General features: G+C 37.7%; 1 protein-coding gene across 1 annotated transcript in view; it reads left to right on the forward strand.

The window, feature by feature from the left end:
• Positions 1-15240, forward strand: part of LOC120532664 (solute carrier organic anion transporter family member 4C1-like) — a 98226-nt gene that overhangs the window by 60219 nt on the left and 22767 nt on the right. The gene's annotated exons all lie outside the window — the stretch shown is intronic.

Below are 15240 nucleotides of genomic sequence, written 5' to 3' on the forward strand. Positions count from 1 at the left end.
CTGACCTTTTCTTTGTTGCACTCCCAGACTTTAATTACATTTTGAAAGGAATAATCTGTAATTAGCAACATTAGTAATCAGCTTTGGAAATTTAGCATAATAACAGAAAAAGTCAAAAGATTCAATTCATTTCACATAAACATTCCATCAGTTTGCCCAAACTGCCACAATGTCCTTTTGTGCATTGATTCTGCACTGCCTACATACTGTAATGCCAACCTATTCATTGACCATTGTTCTTCAGTCTGTAACAAAAATGGGTAACACTCTTAAATATATTAAATGTACTCAAAATGGTGGTGCCTCTCAGCCCCCCCAGATTCAGATCACTGTTTATGTGGAGTTTGCATGTTTTTGCCACGTCCGTATAATTTTTATATCTGGATACTTCAGTTTTCCTCTCACATTTGAAAGATGTGTATGATGTTACCTGGTGACTCTTAATTGTCGCGGTATCGTTAAGAGTGAGATTCTGCATGACAGCGCCCCGTGAATTACTGCACCTACTCCATGGTTGTTTGCCTGCTTATGCTTGGTGCTGTGGCCAACAACAGCTTCCTCACATGAATGGACAGATGATACGCATGCAACAAAGGTTAGCTGGCCACAATCTACCAGGAATTAGGAGGAGCAAATATACAAGATGGTAAGCTACAGAAGCTTATTAATCACAAAAAAGTTTTTTTCACCTTACAATTTTTATACACTAGAGTGTAGTTGAAGTGCATAGCTTAAATGCCATGGGTGAAAGAGGAAGAAACAAAAATGAACAGCTAAAAGACACAGTGGGCCCTGCAGAATTTCAAGCCTACACAACGATGCTTCTCAAACATTAAAGCTACAGTTTCACTGCTCCTTTTTGCCAGACAATTTTGTTTGACCCTGATACTGTATTTCAAAATCATATCATTTTTATATCATTCCACAAGCAGTTTTCTTAAGAAGATACAGTATGTGACCTATTTCACCAGACATGGATATGAAGTTTGCCTCAGTAAAGAGTCAAAGAGTCAGTCAAGAGTCTGCTGGCATGAAAATTTGAAATTATGCAGGTGCACTTTATTTGTTTGTCATAGCAGACAGAACCCAATAGTATGTGGTATTACCGTAGCAAGCCCTGACTAGAAATGCCAATCTGCCTTCTATAGCCCAAGCTGGGAAAGGGTGGAAAAGATGGAACTGTGTCAAACAAAAACAACTAAAGCCTTCTTTTAATGAAAAAAAAGTTAAATTGCGTATTAAAAGTCTTCTAATTTCTGAAAAGTGTGTAGTAAATGTCCATGTTGTAATGAGGAGAGAGGATGGCATGGTTGAGAACTGCCTTGTGTTCTGGGTTCTCAGAATAAATTTGACTTTACCACTGAAGCATGTTTGTGCAACAGAAATTATTTACAGGTACCGTCAACAAAAATACAACAAAAAAAAGCAGGACACACTATTTTTTCTTCTTGTCCTGATTTAAATTAATCAATACAAGTATACTACTTCAATTTAAATTCAATATCTATACTTAATATAGCAATCAATAACAGTTTAAATAACAGGTATCCAATACACAATTACATTTTTAAAATTTGGGCAAGTAAATTCAAAAATATTTACACTTCTTTAGTAAATTGTATTTCCCTCACTAAAAATGAATGTTTTGTCCAATTTCTGGGTGATCACATATGCATTACCTCCATGCAGGCAAGTGAAAAGCCAGCGCCTTAAACGCTGCCGAAAGCAGACTATTTTATTAAAAAGAAGCATTCTTTTTCAGAAAATATAAGCATAATTAATACTGAGATTTAAAATTAAGCTATTTAAGTTAATATTTATCTACAATATAACAAAACACAAAAGTCTGTTCCTCTGAGCAACCTGATTGGTCAGTTTGACTTTGGTGTGATTGGTCAGTTTGGTAACACGCCCAAAGTGCGAGTGTGAGACACATGAGGAGGAGAAACGACATTGGAGGCATGCAGTGAGTCACCTTCAAATATGGCAAGTGCAAGAGCGGACAGGATGCAATAAAGTTCCCCTGAAAATAACGACAGAGTTTCAGAAGCAGGTTTCATGGGAACAAACTCGAGAGAAGGAGTGCCGGTAAAGAGACATTCAGACGCAAGCGAATACTCAGCAGACTAGATGAGTGTGCGTGCAGATCAAGAGAGAGCAAATATTTTTTAAACTATTCTATTACTTGTAATATGGTTAGTTGTTTAATAGAAATAAAACTAGTAAGTATTAACTGTAACCTATGTGTATTCTCTCACTCAACTAGAGATTTGAATACTGTGATTTGATACATAAAGCCATCTGGCAGAATCAAAAAAATCCATCCAGATAGATAGAATTTGTAGAAAAGAACAGGAATGAAGAGAAATTTAAGGAGTGAAGTACTTTAATAGTCAGAGGAAATGCTACAGTTTAAATCCAAGAAGTAAACCTAAAGAAGCCCGTCATCAAATGCTCAAAACGCTTGACAGAAAACAAAGTGAAAAGTTAGATACCCAAGCCTAATATAATTAACCTATATAGGTTTGAAGCCATCTTATATAGTGATCCCTTGTTGACATTTGTTATGAAAGTGCTCTCTATTTAAATTTGTTTTTCACTAGTTATTTTTTTTATATCCTAGATTCTGAATCTGAGATTGGATTTTTACTTGGGTGCTGACCTTTAATTATATAATATTATTAAGGCCATTTTGTTTGATTACATCCATCACTGTTCTATACACCCATTGTTGGGAATCTGTCATGGCTGTTGGGTGGAATCACGGAGGTTGTGACCCTGACAGTAGTGACATGATGCACCTACAAGGTCATTGGGAGTGTTACTTCCTAATTCAGTTTGCAGATTTAAAAATATCCCTTTTTGTGCCTTTAAATCCTGTTACTTTTGGTCCTCTGAAACTAATTTTTGTCTTGTGATTTGGCCTTGGGATAAGTGTGGTTGACTTGTTGGTTTTCAACAGTTTTTTCTTGGTTTTGACTTTTTCTCCCGGTTACCTTTCATATTATCTAGTGCAGGGGTCCTCAATCCCAGTCCTGGAGAGCCGCAGTGGCTACAGGTTTTTGTTCTGACTTGGTTGCTTAATTAGAAAGCAATTCTTGCCAATAAAGCACTAACAAGCTATGAAATTAAATTAACTCTGCTATGTCAGGTCATTCTCATATCCTAGATTTTCTTTCCCTTTCTATCATGCAAATGATTTGAAGGCTAAAATGAACGAGTCATTCTCAGTCCTTCACTTTTTTCTCTTCATTTTTCTTCCAAGTATTTAATTAAACCCAATAGTGCAGATAAATACACACAGGTGTAAATGTAAATAAGCTAAATGGAGGAATGCTGCTCTCTCTTGTCATTTGCATGTTATTGATAATAAGGAGCAATTAAAATAGCTGTTTAAGACAAAATTAAGCAATAAGGGCTCAAAATCACTACAGTGAAGCAGAAGTGTTACTTTAGCAATAAGTGCTTTTTATTAAGCAACTGGGTTGGAGCAAAAACCTGCAGCCACTGCGGCTCTCCAGGACCGTGATTGAGGACCCCTGATCTAGTGTAATAAGTGTACGTAGAAAAGAGTGACATCGTTAACAACAATATGTTCACGGCAAAATAGCAGATACAAAATATCAGCAACCACAAGAAAAACCCAAGCAAAATGATATCAATACAGAAGTGATAAATAACAATGCTAAAAACTGCACCAAATTTGTCGAAATCACAAAAAAAAATTTGCCTTGTTAAAAAAAAAGATTGTGACACAGTATAAGTTGTAAGCATAATTAAAACAAAGTAATGCAAAAATCCATGGCCATCTGCAACAAATTCAATTAGTTAAAAATGTTTAGCCTCCTCATCAATTTGTATAACTTTAAATAATCTATTTTAGAGACAATGACCGGGCATTGCCCAGCTTCAACATGTTACAAGGACTGGGAGTGCATAGGTGGCTAGATGACCCACACGAGACTGGTTTATGTGAACTGTATGGAAGGGTTCAGTGACTCACCTTGATGCCTTTATATGTTTTGTAACCCTTTGGTAATTGGTTGTTGATGACATTGTTAAACCAATCTCAGATCAAGACGACAGCTATTTTTTTTCTGCTTCATGACACCAACTGTAGGGGAAAAAACAATAAACAAATCATAGCTCAACTAATAAGACTAACTATTTAGACAGATAGGGCTTAATTAGAGTCAGTTGTCAAATGTAACCAAGTACCATAGTTTACTCTGATAAACATGATTTTCTCGTCAGATTGTATTTTGTGGAAAACCAATCAGATTTTATAGAAAGTAGCACTTCTTGTCTTACAGTATTATAACTATTTACACTTTGCATACCAGTTTGAGGAAAAATGGTTTGATTGGAATATTATTACTCAGAGTGGGTTGCTTGGTCGCACAAATAGCGGGACTCCTTTTTTCTCATATGCCATTTCTAGGTATTGAGAACATCTACATGTCCCTGAGACATTGTATTGTTCTAGTGCTTTATGCTTAGGAGAGACATTAGGAGGTTCCTTGAGTTGGAATTTCTTGTTAAAATGTTTGCTCATTGTGGTTTGTTTTACCTTAGCCGTCTCAAATCATTAAACCAGTATCTATGTTATATCTAAGCTGAAAACTTACATACTGTGCATGTGGGATTGGGGTGGGGAGTCGTAAAACAAATAAAACCAAGTATGTGACTTCAATAGCAGTTTTAAATATTAATTATCCATGGGCTTACAGGACTTTCCTTTTTATTACAACAATGTTAATAATAAGCAGAGGCAATCAATTCCATCCTTACAGGGCGAGAAATTACTCATTAGGTTAAAATAATATCTTTAAACTGAAACAGAGCATCAAAACGATTTCATTATTAGCCTACTGTTTAGTTCATTTGAAGGTGATTGTCCCAATCGTGCTCTGTGGAAAAAGTGAGAACCTCTACAGAGTCAATAGTTTCTTTATTACAGTGGGATGCAAAAGTTTGGGCAACCTTGTTAATAGTCATTATTTTCCTGTATAAATTGTTGGTTGTTACGATAAAAAATGTCAGTTAAATATATCATATAGGAGACACACACAGTGATATTTGAGAAGTGAAATGAAGTTTATTGGATTTACAGAAAGTGTGCAATAATTGTTCAAACAAAATCAGGCAGGTGCATAAATTTGGGCACCACAAAAAGAAATGAAATCAATATTTAGTAGATCCGCCTTTTGCAGAAATTACAGCCTCTAAACGCTTCCTGTAGGTTCCAATGAGAGTCTGGATTGTGGTTGAAGGTATTTTGGACCATTCCTCTTTACAGAACATCTCTAGTTCATTCAGGTTTGATGGCTTCCGAGCATGGACAGCTCTCTTTAACCCACACCACAGATTTTCAATTATATTCAAGTCTGGGGACTGAGATGGCCATTCCAGAATGTTGTACTTGTTCCTCTGCATGAATGCCTTAGTGGATTTTGAACAGTGTTTCGGGTCGTTGTCTTGTTGTAAGTTCCAGTTTCATCAGTCCACAGCACCTTATTCCAAAATGAAGCTGGCTTGTCCAAATGTGCTTGAGCATACCTCAAGCGGCTCTGTTTGTGCTGTGGGCGGAGAAAAGGCTTCCTCTGCATCACTCTCACATACAGCATCTCCTTGTGTAAAGTGCGCCGAATGGTTGAACGATGCACAGTGACTCCATCTGCTGCAAGATGATGTTGTAGGTCTTTGGTGCTGTTCTGTGGGTTGACTCTGACTGTTCTCACCATTCGTTGCTTCTGTCTATCCGAAATCTTTCTTGGTCTGCCACTTCGAGCCTTAATTGAACTGAGCCTGTGGTCTTCCATTTCCTCAATATGTTCCTAACTGTGGAAACAGACAGCTTAAATCTCTGGGACAGCTTTCTGTATCCTTCCCCTAAACCATGATGGTGAACAATCTTTGTCTTCAGGTCATTTGAGAGTTGTTTTGTGACCCCCATATTGCTACTCTTCAGAGAAAATTAAAGGAGGAGGGAAACTTACAATTGACCCCCTTAAATACTCTTTCTTATTATAGGGTTCACCTGTGTATGTAGGTCAGGGGTTACTGAGCTTAACAAGCCAATTTAAGTTCCAATAATTAGTTCTAAAAGTTTTGGAATCAATAAAATGACAACGGTGCCCAAATTTATGCACCTGCCTAATTTTGTTTGAACAATTATTGCACACTTTCTGTAAATCCAATAAACTTCATTTCACTTTTCAAATATCACTGTGTGTGTCTCCTATATGATATATTTAGCTGACATTTTTTATCGTAACAACCAACGATTTATACAGGAAAATAATGAGTATTAACAAGGTTGCCCAAACTTTTGCATCCCACTGCATGTGCTTAGAAGCCTAAAAAATGTAAATACTATCAGAAACACTGAATGCATGCCCTCTAGAAATTAATAATTATTTAAGTAACAAAATATGATGTTAGGTTTATGTGAATGATTTTAATTAGATCTCATATGATTGAAAATGTCACATTCTGTACATGAAAGAAGATATGTTAGATTAAGGGGTAACAGCCAATTTAAACAGATGTATCCTCAAAACCAATTTAACTAAAATGTACCACTGGGAGCTGATCCAAGAGTTTCCCATAACACTAAGTGATTGACTTCAATAAAATGTCCACAAAGCAGAAAGCAACTTAGTTAAGTTTGTGTACCCTTTTGTTGCTTTATTTAGATAATACAATGCCATAACTTCAAGAATTTTAATCAAGTGATATCACAGAAGTACATTTCAGGCTTTATACACATAGTAATCAGGAGAACTGCCACATTAGTATCAAAATAGAAAAAATGTGCAGTATTGTTGACAAAGGGTGGAATGGTGGTGCATTGATTACCTAGTGTTCTGAGTTTGAATCCAGAGCTTGTTCATTGTCTGTAGAGTTTCCGTATTCTCTCCACATGCTGGCATGATTAATCCTCTGGGCACTCATATATCCCAAAAAGATTTGCATGGTGATTCCAATTGGAGATGGCCCTCCTGTATGAATCAGGAGTGTCATCATCAATTGGTAAGGAGCTGGGTGAGAGATAGATAGATAGATAGATAGATAGATAGATAGATAGATAGATAGATATATAGATAGATAGATAGATAGATAGATAGATAGATAGATAGATAGATAGATAGATAGATAGATAGAAGTTTATTTGCCTACACTGATCTGCAGGGATCTGAACTGGCAATCAGAAGGTTGCCGTTTTGAATCCCGTAAATGCCAAAGGGGACTCTGCTCTATTGGGCCCTTGAGCAAGACCCTTAACCTGCAATTTCTGAGTGCTTTGAGTAGTGAGAAAAGCGCTATATAAATGCAAAGAGAGAATAAAAGAATATATATATATATATTTTATGGAATAATTTCCATATCAGAAAATAAATGCACTTTGATTTTTCATATTTTGCAAATGTCATTTATTACACTTTCACAACTGTGCTTATACAGTGTCAGCAGAACCACCAACAGACATCGGCATCAAATGGGTTTTCTTTCTTCAAATAATTGGCTATCGGTATGGGACAGAAATGTTCATACTGATGCATCACTATTGTTTACACATTGTCAAAATCATTTGGTTTTTCTACAAACACTTCCAAGATATTGTGACGATGTGGGTTCCAGCTCCACACTCCCATTGCTGTTCAGGAGCCGTTCAACCCAACACCGTCGGTAATGTTACCGATGAGCTAGTCAGTGAAGGCAGTAATTATCTGAGCAAGGGGATGGTTGAAAGTGAAACAGTGCTTTTATTTAAAAGAGTCAACAAAACAAAGTGTTCCTAATAAAGTGCAGTAATTCAAAGTCCAAATAAATAATCCAATAAGAGGTAAAAAGTGGAGGTCAAAACAATAAGAAAAAACAACAATCCTTTAAAACCGACGAGGTTAAAATGATCAGGAAGCTGTCTTTAAAAACAAACAATTGACAAACCCGGTGCCTTCATTTAAAACTAGCGTCCCTCTTGCTTCACCCATCAGGGCCCGGCAACAAGGGAGACACTCACTCTGCAGCTGACCTTCTTCCTACTACTGCTACTGCTGTCAGTTGCCTCTCCGATCCTTGGCTCCAGTCGGCTCCTCCAGACAGCGACTTGGGAATCCCTTAACGGCCAAGGCTCTCACGTTAGGGACACCGCGTCCCAAGTCCCGACTCCCGCTAACTCCCGCGGAGAGTGCTGCACCTTCCCAGTCACTCCTGCCCTACAAAACAATCTTCTGCGGGGGCGGCCACAACCACTTCTCCCGGGTGTTGGCCAAACACCCAGGCGGCCTTCAGCTGCCTGCGAGCGTTCGCTCGCTTCCTCCTGCACCGAATTGCTTGCGTTCTCTCTCCTTCCTGCTTCCAACCTCCATTTCCTTCCTTCCTTCCTTCCTTCCTTTCTTTCTTTCTTTCTTCCTTCCTTCCTTCCTTCCTTCCTTCCTTCCTTCCTTCCTTCCTTCCTTCCTTCCTCACCTTTCCTCTTTCCTCACTCTTTTTCTTTCCTACCTCTCCCAACCGACTCGCGCTTCTTTTAAATGGTGAAGGACCATGACAGCTGTAACCTATTAGCCATGGGAGCAATCACGGATGTGGGCAGTTCCTCACCGGTGCACTCGGTGAGAAACACCCACACCCCGAGCGTCCCACGGCTCGTCATGGCCCAACACCCTCTCGCTATGCCCGCCGCGAGAACGGGGATTATTTATTTAAAAATGAATGGTCTTTGCTCAGTGAGCTGTGGACCCGCTATACCACAGATATTCCGTAACAGAGTTAAGAATTGATGTAGTAAACTAGTGTGTGGCCAAGGTTAGAGTCCAGTAAATAATGGAGCTATGGCTTTGGTAAGATATTTCATTCATTTTCTGATCAAAATGTTCAGTACAATATTCACAGGTTGTTTCTTGAATTCATTGTGTTTTCAATATGTAACTGTATTCAACTTAGGTCAGTTACTCCACCATTTTTTGGTAGCGACCAGGTTTCTGGAAATGCCATATCTTAATGAGTGGATATAACTGCAGTCACAATATCTGTGATTGAAACACACTGCAGTGAAGATACATAATTCCTTAGAACATATGGGCTTTGTACTGTAGAGGTTTGTCCTGAGAATGGAGCTCTTTCTAAAATATATCGACATTATTGCTGCTTGCTTTGCCGCCTCTTTTCCTTTTTGCTTCTCATCCCAACAGACTTTGTTATGTGGTTAGGTTGTAGAGGGTCAATTAATCTGAAAACTGCTACATGGCCAAACTATTTTCTTGGCACTACTCTAATTCTTTTAATATTTATTAATTTTGCATAGTTATAATTTATTACTTTAAAGTTTGGCATACATTTTTTTAAGGTTGATTGAGGGACATGATTTAAAGAACTAATAAAAACATCTATTGATGAATATCATATTTTTCTTTGATTCTGCATTTTTAAATAGTTTTATTTAATAATTTACAGTTTAAACATATTTGTTTTCATATTGAAGATGTGTTTGCTTTATTGTAATTTAACAGTTATTGTTGATTTAAAATGGTCAAACATTTTTTCTTGTGCAATGCTGAGTAGAAAGGATTGGTTACTAATTTTTTTTCACTGTAAAATTCTTTCCTTATGCATTCTCAGAATAAGTGGAAAAAAAATTTAACTTAAAGGTCTATATTCAGTTTTTTCAAGCACAGAGAAGCAAAAATAGTAATCATAGAGGCCTCATTTGTTGGTTATGAGCAAAGCTTGCTATGTTGTTTCCCCAGTAGTCAAGAATACTTTCTGCACTTGTAAGGTAAATCTATAGACATTTTCAATTAATTCTTTTTCCATCAGGGAGCACTGGGCTACCAAGTGGTCAAAGGGGTAAACACCTACATGCTTTTTACTATTAGTTTGCCTTTGTTTGTATTTCTCTTTTAGCAATTCATTTAAATAAATCAGGATAAATTAATGAAATAGAAAGATGAAGAAGTATAAAATGTTGAAACTAGTTAGGTGTAAATGGTTAAATTTATCTGGTGAAGTGATCACTACCGGATGGCTTGGGAAGATGCCGGATAGACCTTGCAAGCCCAAATGTATAATGAGGTTGTGCTAGGAACGTTTTGTGGTTGCTCCTGTCCAGGAGATCTTCAACTCACACCTCTGGATGAATTTCTCTTGCATCCCATGGAAGGAGGGAACATTGAACCTGAATAGACCAGGTTTTGTGACTCAATTGGTGTGGTAGCTATGCGGAACTGCAGATGTAAGGTCAACGGTGCATAACACAAAGGTAATCCCTGAATCCAATTGTGGTAAAAGTAGCCGTCAGACTGAAGAAGGAGGCCTTTTGAGCTAGGCTAGCTTATGGGACTCCAGAGGCAGACAACATGTACTGACAGGCCAAGTGAAGCATGGTGATGGTAGTGGTGGATACAAAAACTTGGGAGTGGGAGGAATAGTGAGACCACAGGAAATGAATTTCAGAAAGCCTAAAAGCTAATCTGACAAACTGTCAGGCAACTCAGGATGGAGAAGCAGAGCTTCACCCATGTAGTTTATAGCAGGAATGGAGTGCTGCTGACCTCACCTGAGGACATAGTTGGGCAATGGAAGGAATACTTCAAGGACCACCTAAATCCCACCGAGACACCTTCCTCTAAGGAGACAGAGCCTGGGAATTCAGAGGGCACCTCACCCATCATTAGAGCTGAGGTTGCTGAAGCAGTTAAAAACTCTCCGGAGGCAAGCCTCTTTGGGTGAATAATGTTCACTCTGAGGTGTTAAAGGTCATGGATATTGTTGGGCTGTCTTGGTTGACACAACTTTTTAACATTGTATGGAGGTCAGGGACATGATTGGTGAACTAGGGTGGTGGTTTCAATTCCAACTTTAGGAGGATCGCCTCTTTTGGATATCTTATGCCAGGGTTCTGGAAAGGAGGTTTTGGTTGTTGGTTGAGCCTTGAATTCAGGAGGAACATTTCATCCTGGGTGTGGAACACTGCACCAGCTTTTTACCCTCACGAGAACTCTAGAGAGTTCTTGAGAGCATGTCCAACTAGTCTTTGTTGTAGAGTTTGTACAGTTGGAAAACACATATGACCATGCTCCTCTGGGAGTTCTATGGGGGTGCTTTGGGAGTATGGGATATCAGGCCAATTGTTTCCGACTATTTGGTTCCTGTACAAGTGGAGCAATTGTGTGGTTCACATTGCTGGTAGTAAGTCAGACTCATTCCAGGAGGGTGGGGGACTCCACCTGGGAAGCCCTTTGTCAAAGATTCTGTTCATAATTCTTATGGACTGAATTTCTAGGCACAGCCTAGGAGTGGAGGGTTTCAGTTGGGTGGACCCAGGATCATATCTTTGCTTTTTTGCGGATTATGTAGTCCTGTTGCCTTCATCGGACTGTGACCTTAGACATGCACTGGGGTGTTTACAGCTGAATGTGAAGTGACCGCTGAGAGGGTCAGAACCTCCAAGTCTGATGTCTTGATTCTTAGTCGGAAAAGGGTAGAGTTTCTACTCCATGTTGGGGATTGGATGCTACCTCAAGAAGAGGAGTTTAAGTATCTTGGTATGTTGTTCACAAGTGAGAGACAAAGGGAGCGAGAGATTGACAGGCAGATCAGAGCAGTGTTTGCAATTATGTGGAGATTGTACCAGTCAGTCATGGTGAAGAGGGGGCTGAGCCGAAAGATGAAGATCTCAATTTATTGGCTGATCTACATTCCTATCGTCACCAAGGTCAGAACTTTACGTAGTGACGGAAAAGAACTAGATCATGGATACAAACAGCAGAAATTAGTTTCCTTCTCAGGGTGTCTAGGGTCAGCCTTAGAGATAGGGTGAGAAGAGCAGACATACGGGAGGAGTTCAAAACAGAGCTACTGCTTCTCCGAATTAAAGGTAGCTAGTTGAGGTGGTTTGAGGTATCTGATTAGGATGCCTCCCTGGAGAGGTGCTTCGGGCATGTCCAAGTGGGAGGAGACCTCAGGGCAGACTGAGGATATGCTGGAGAGATTATATTTCAGAGCTCTCCTGGGTAACACCTCAGTATTCCCCAAGAGGACGGGGAAAAGGGATGTCAGAAAATCATTGCTTAGATTGCTGCTCTTGCAACCCAGACCTGGATAAATGGCAAAAAATGGATGAATGGATTGATGGATATCTTGTGAAGTTTCATACAGCAGGTAAGAATTAAGGCATGTAAAAGAGACAGGTGGTTCAGCTTTTTAGAATGTGACATAATTGTGTTGGCTCATCTCATGAACACATAGTTGATTCCTCAAGCTTCATAACAACCAGTAAGCTTTTCTTTAGTACAGTTGGTTAGGTGGATTATCTCACAGGATAAAGTTTTTTTTTATTGTCATAGAGCTGGGTATCTGAATCTAAGTAAGTCTGTGAAGTATTCAGTGTCAACACATGAGTTTACTGAAAGGGAAGACTTGTTTATCAAAAATTTTTTGGCTTCCTTTTACAATGCTCAGAGGAAGAGTGTAACAGTTGGATTTTTTGCTTTTCTTTTAAGTGAAATGTGTTCAGATTGTCTCCAATATTTTTTTCACACTGAAATAGATGTGTTTGGTAATTAATTTATTGCAACCAATTAAGGAATCTGGTTTGTATTGTAATCTGACTGGAAAATAACTTACTCTTTAACACAGAAAATTTGTGATTGGATGAAGCATGAAGTGTGACAAATGAGACAGCAGAAGTTAATACATTTAAAACTTGTAAGGTGATCATTGACAAATTACAAATTTATTTAAACTAAAGGCTGAGAGGATAGAGACTCTTGAGGTATAGTTTTGTTATTTTATTTAAATAATCGGTGTCTAGCATAAAAGATATCTGCAAATGAGCCATTTGACCATGCTCTGATTATCAAAGTACTTTACAGTAGACTATGTTTTATACATTATTTCAGTTTAAAATCTTCAAAAAGGCTGATTAAAATGAATCACTATGAACACAGATTATGCTGGCATATGGCTAATTTTGTTTGTTATGTTTTAAACATTGCCTCAGATTTTGCTTTATTCTGACCATGACATACTGAGGAAAAATGCCTGTTTTTTGCCAATTTCAAGATTGCAAAGAGAGCTAAGAGCTGTGGTATGACATACAGTACATGTTTTTTCATTGATGACCAACTAATTGGAACTTGTGAAAAAAGATGACATCAAATGCCACAGAAATAGAGATCTCTAAAAGGAAAGTCAGAAAATGCTTTAAAAATATATACTACAAACCATGTGCTCACATTGTCCAGTTTGGAGACATAATTCTATAGAAGAGGATGCATTATTGAAAATAAGTGGCCTGGAAAGGGTGCAGTTGGGTTGTTTAAATAGATAGATGGAGCCCAATGCTTGCCACCTTGCACAGACGACACCAGTATATTTTTCTTTTCTTGCAAAAAAGAAAGTTGAAAATGACAGGAGGCAGATTACTGTACTAAAAAATAGGAGTATTGTACTATATTCCATCCATCCATTTTCCAACCCGCTGAATCCGAACACAGGGTCACAGGGGTCTGCTGGAGCCAATCCCAGCCAACACAGGGCACAAGACAGTAACCAATCCCGGGCAGGGTGCCAACCCACCGCAGAACTGTACTATATTACATTGTTTTATTTTTGTATGTGTTTTCCCTGGTGTCTAGGCTTCGAAGATTCACATTTCTACCATGCACATATGACAATAAACTTAAAATACACTTAAGTTTGCTTACTTCTAGCGGTAACTTGCATATGTGTGTTTTAAAATTGGACTTATTAATAAGCTTAAATATTTTGTATTAATTTCAATTTTTTAGACAAAGTATGATGAACTTATGTTTTTCTTTCATATGAATTATATATAATGTTTAATATGATTGAGTGACCTGTTTTGCATGACTGAAAAGATGAGTCCTTGGGAGAAGTAATGGAAGATGGGGCATTAGGGTGGCTATTAGACATTGTTGCTCAGGATCCCAGGATTTAGTAACTGGTTTGTACTGTACCACCATTGATTTGTTTTGATTTTATTATTCAATTCAGTTTTGTCTTTTTTTTTTTTTTGTATACCATTCTTTGCTGAGTGCAGGGGCAGAGTGCCGTTAAAAGTTCTTAAGTAGAACACAAATATAAACTTTATATAAGTTAATAATATATACACATAAAGGCACAAATTAATTGAACAGTTACACAAAGAAGTTTGAAGTGAATTAAAATAAAGGTAGCCCAGCAACAGTTGTCTATTTTATTACTTAATAAAGGTCACAAGTCAACTCCATCATTATTAATGAGCTCAGTGTATGAAGAAATGATGATTTTGTAAAGTTCAGTCAACCGACATCCTGCAAACCCCTCCTAACATTTTCACTTCATTATGATTTTATTGTTAATATGTGGTGTTTAACTTTCAAGCACGTTGAAGTAAAATCATGTCTACTTGTAATTTACAGAGATTAGGAATTAAAATTGTCAATACAGACTAACACATTTTAATCAACTGTTTTACCTTAAGGTTGCATTGCAATGAGTTAAAATAAAGATCTTGAAGCATAACAGCTTTATTTATTTATTTTATTGTTTGCAGTATAAATAAAAATAAAAAAGTGAACAATGTGTATCTAAAATACGGGGTCTTTCTCAAGAATTCTTTGCTGTGAAAGCCCTAACAAATCTTTGACACAGAGCGTGCCCTTTGTATTACAAGACAATATCCCTCGTCTTTTCAAATGACTTCTGCTATGAAAGGTGGAGGTTTTGTCGAGCGAGCCCAGTTGTCTATTACTACATCTGATCTCTGTGTTCGTTAACACTTACACACATACACATCCTGTATACAGTACATCACATAAAGGCAGAGAGAGAATTGATCCCTTTGAAACCAAAGCTTTCTGTTGAAAATCTAATCAGGCTACTGTGTGGATTACTAGTTCAAATAAAACCAAACAATTTACATATCAAAGGAATGGGATTTAACAGCTCTCTGTCCAAAAACGGTTGGCATTTTGTTCTAGTGAAAAAGAATAGCATAATAAAAAAATTCTATGATGCTTGAAAGACATGGTACAATTTAAATTGTATGGGCTAGTAATTCAAAAGGGTGTTTTGCTTCTTATCTCTCCTTCGCAGGCCAAATTCTCAACATAGGAGACACTATGCTTAAAAGCCTAAAGTACTTAAACGGAAGGTGTTACACCACTGTAATCTGATAACAAATTCCACCTTAAAAAATATTTCCAATTTATAAACCAATGTTGTGTTCTG

This window comes from Polypterus senegalus, chromosome 7, assembly GCF_016835505.1.
Source record: "Polypterus senegalus isolate Bchr_013 chromosome 7, ASM1683550v1, whole genome shotgun sequence".
In the NCBI taxonomy this organism is placed as follows: Eukaryota; Metazoa; Chordata; class Cladistia; order Polypteriformes; family Polypteridae; genus Polypterus; species Polypterus senegalus.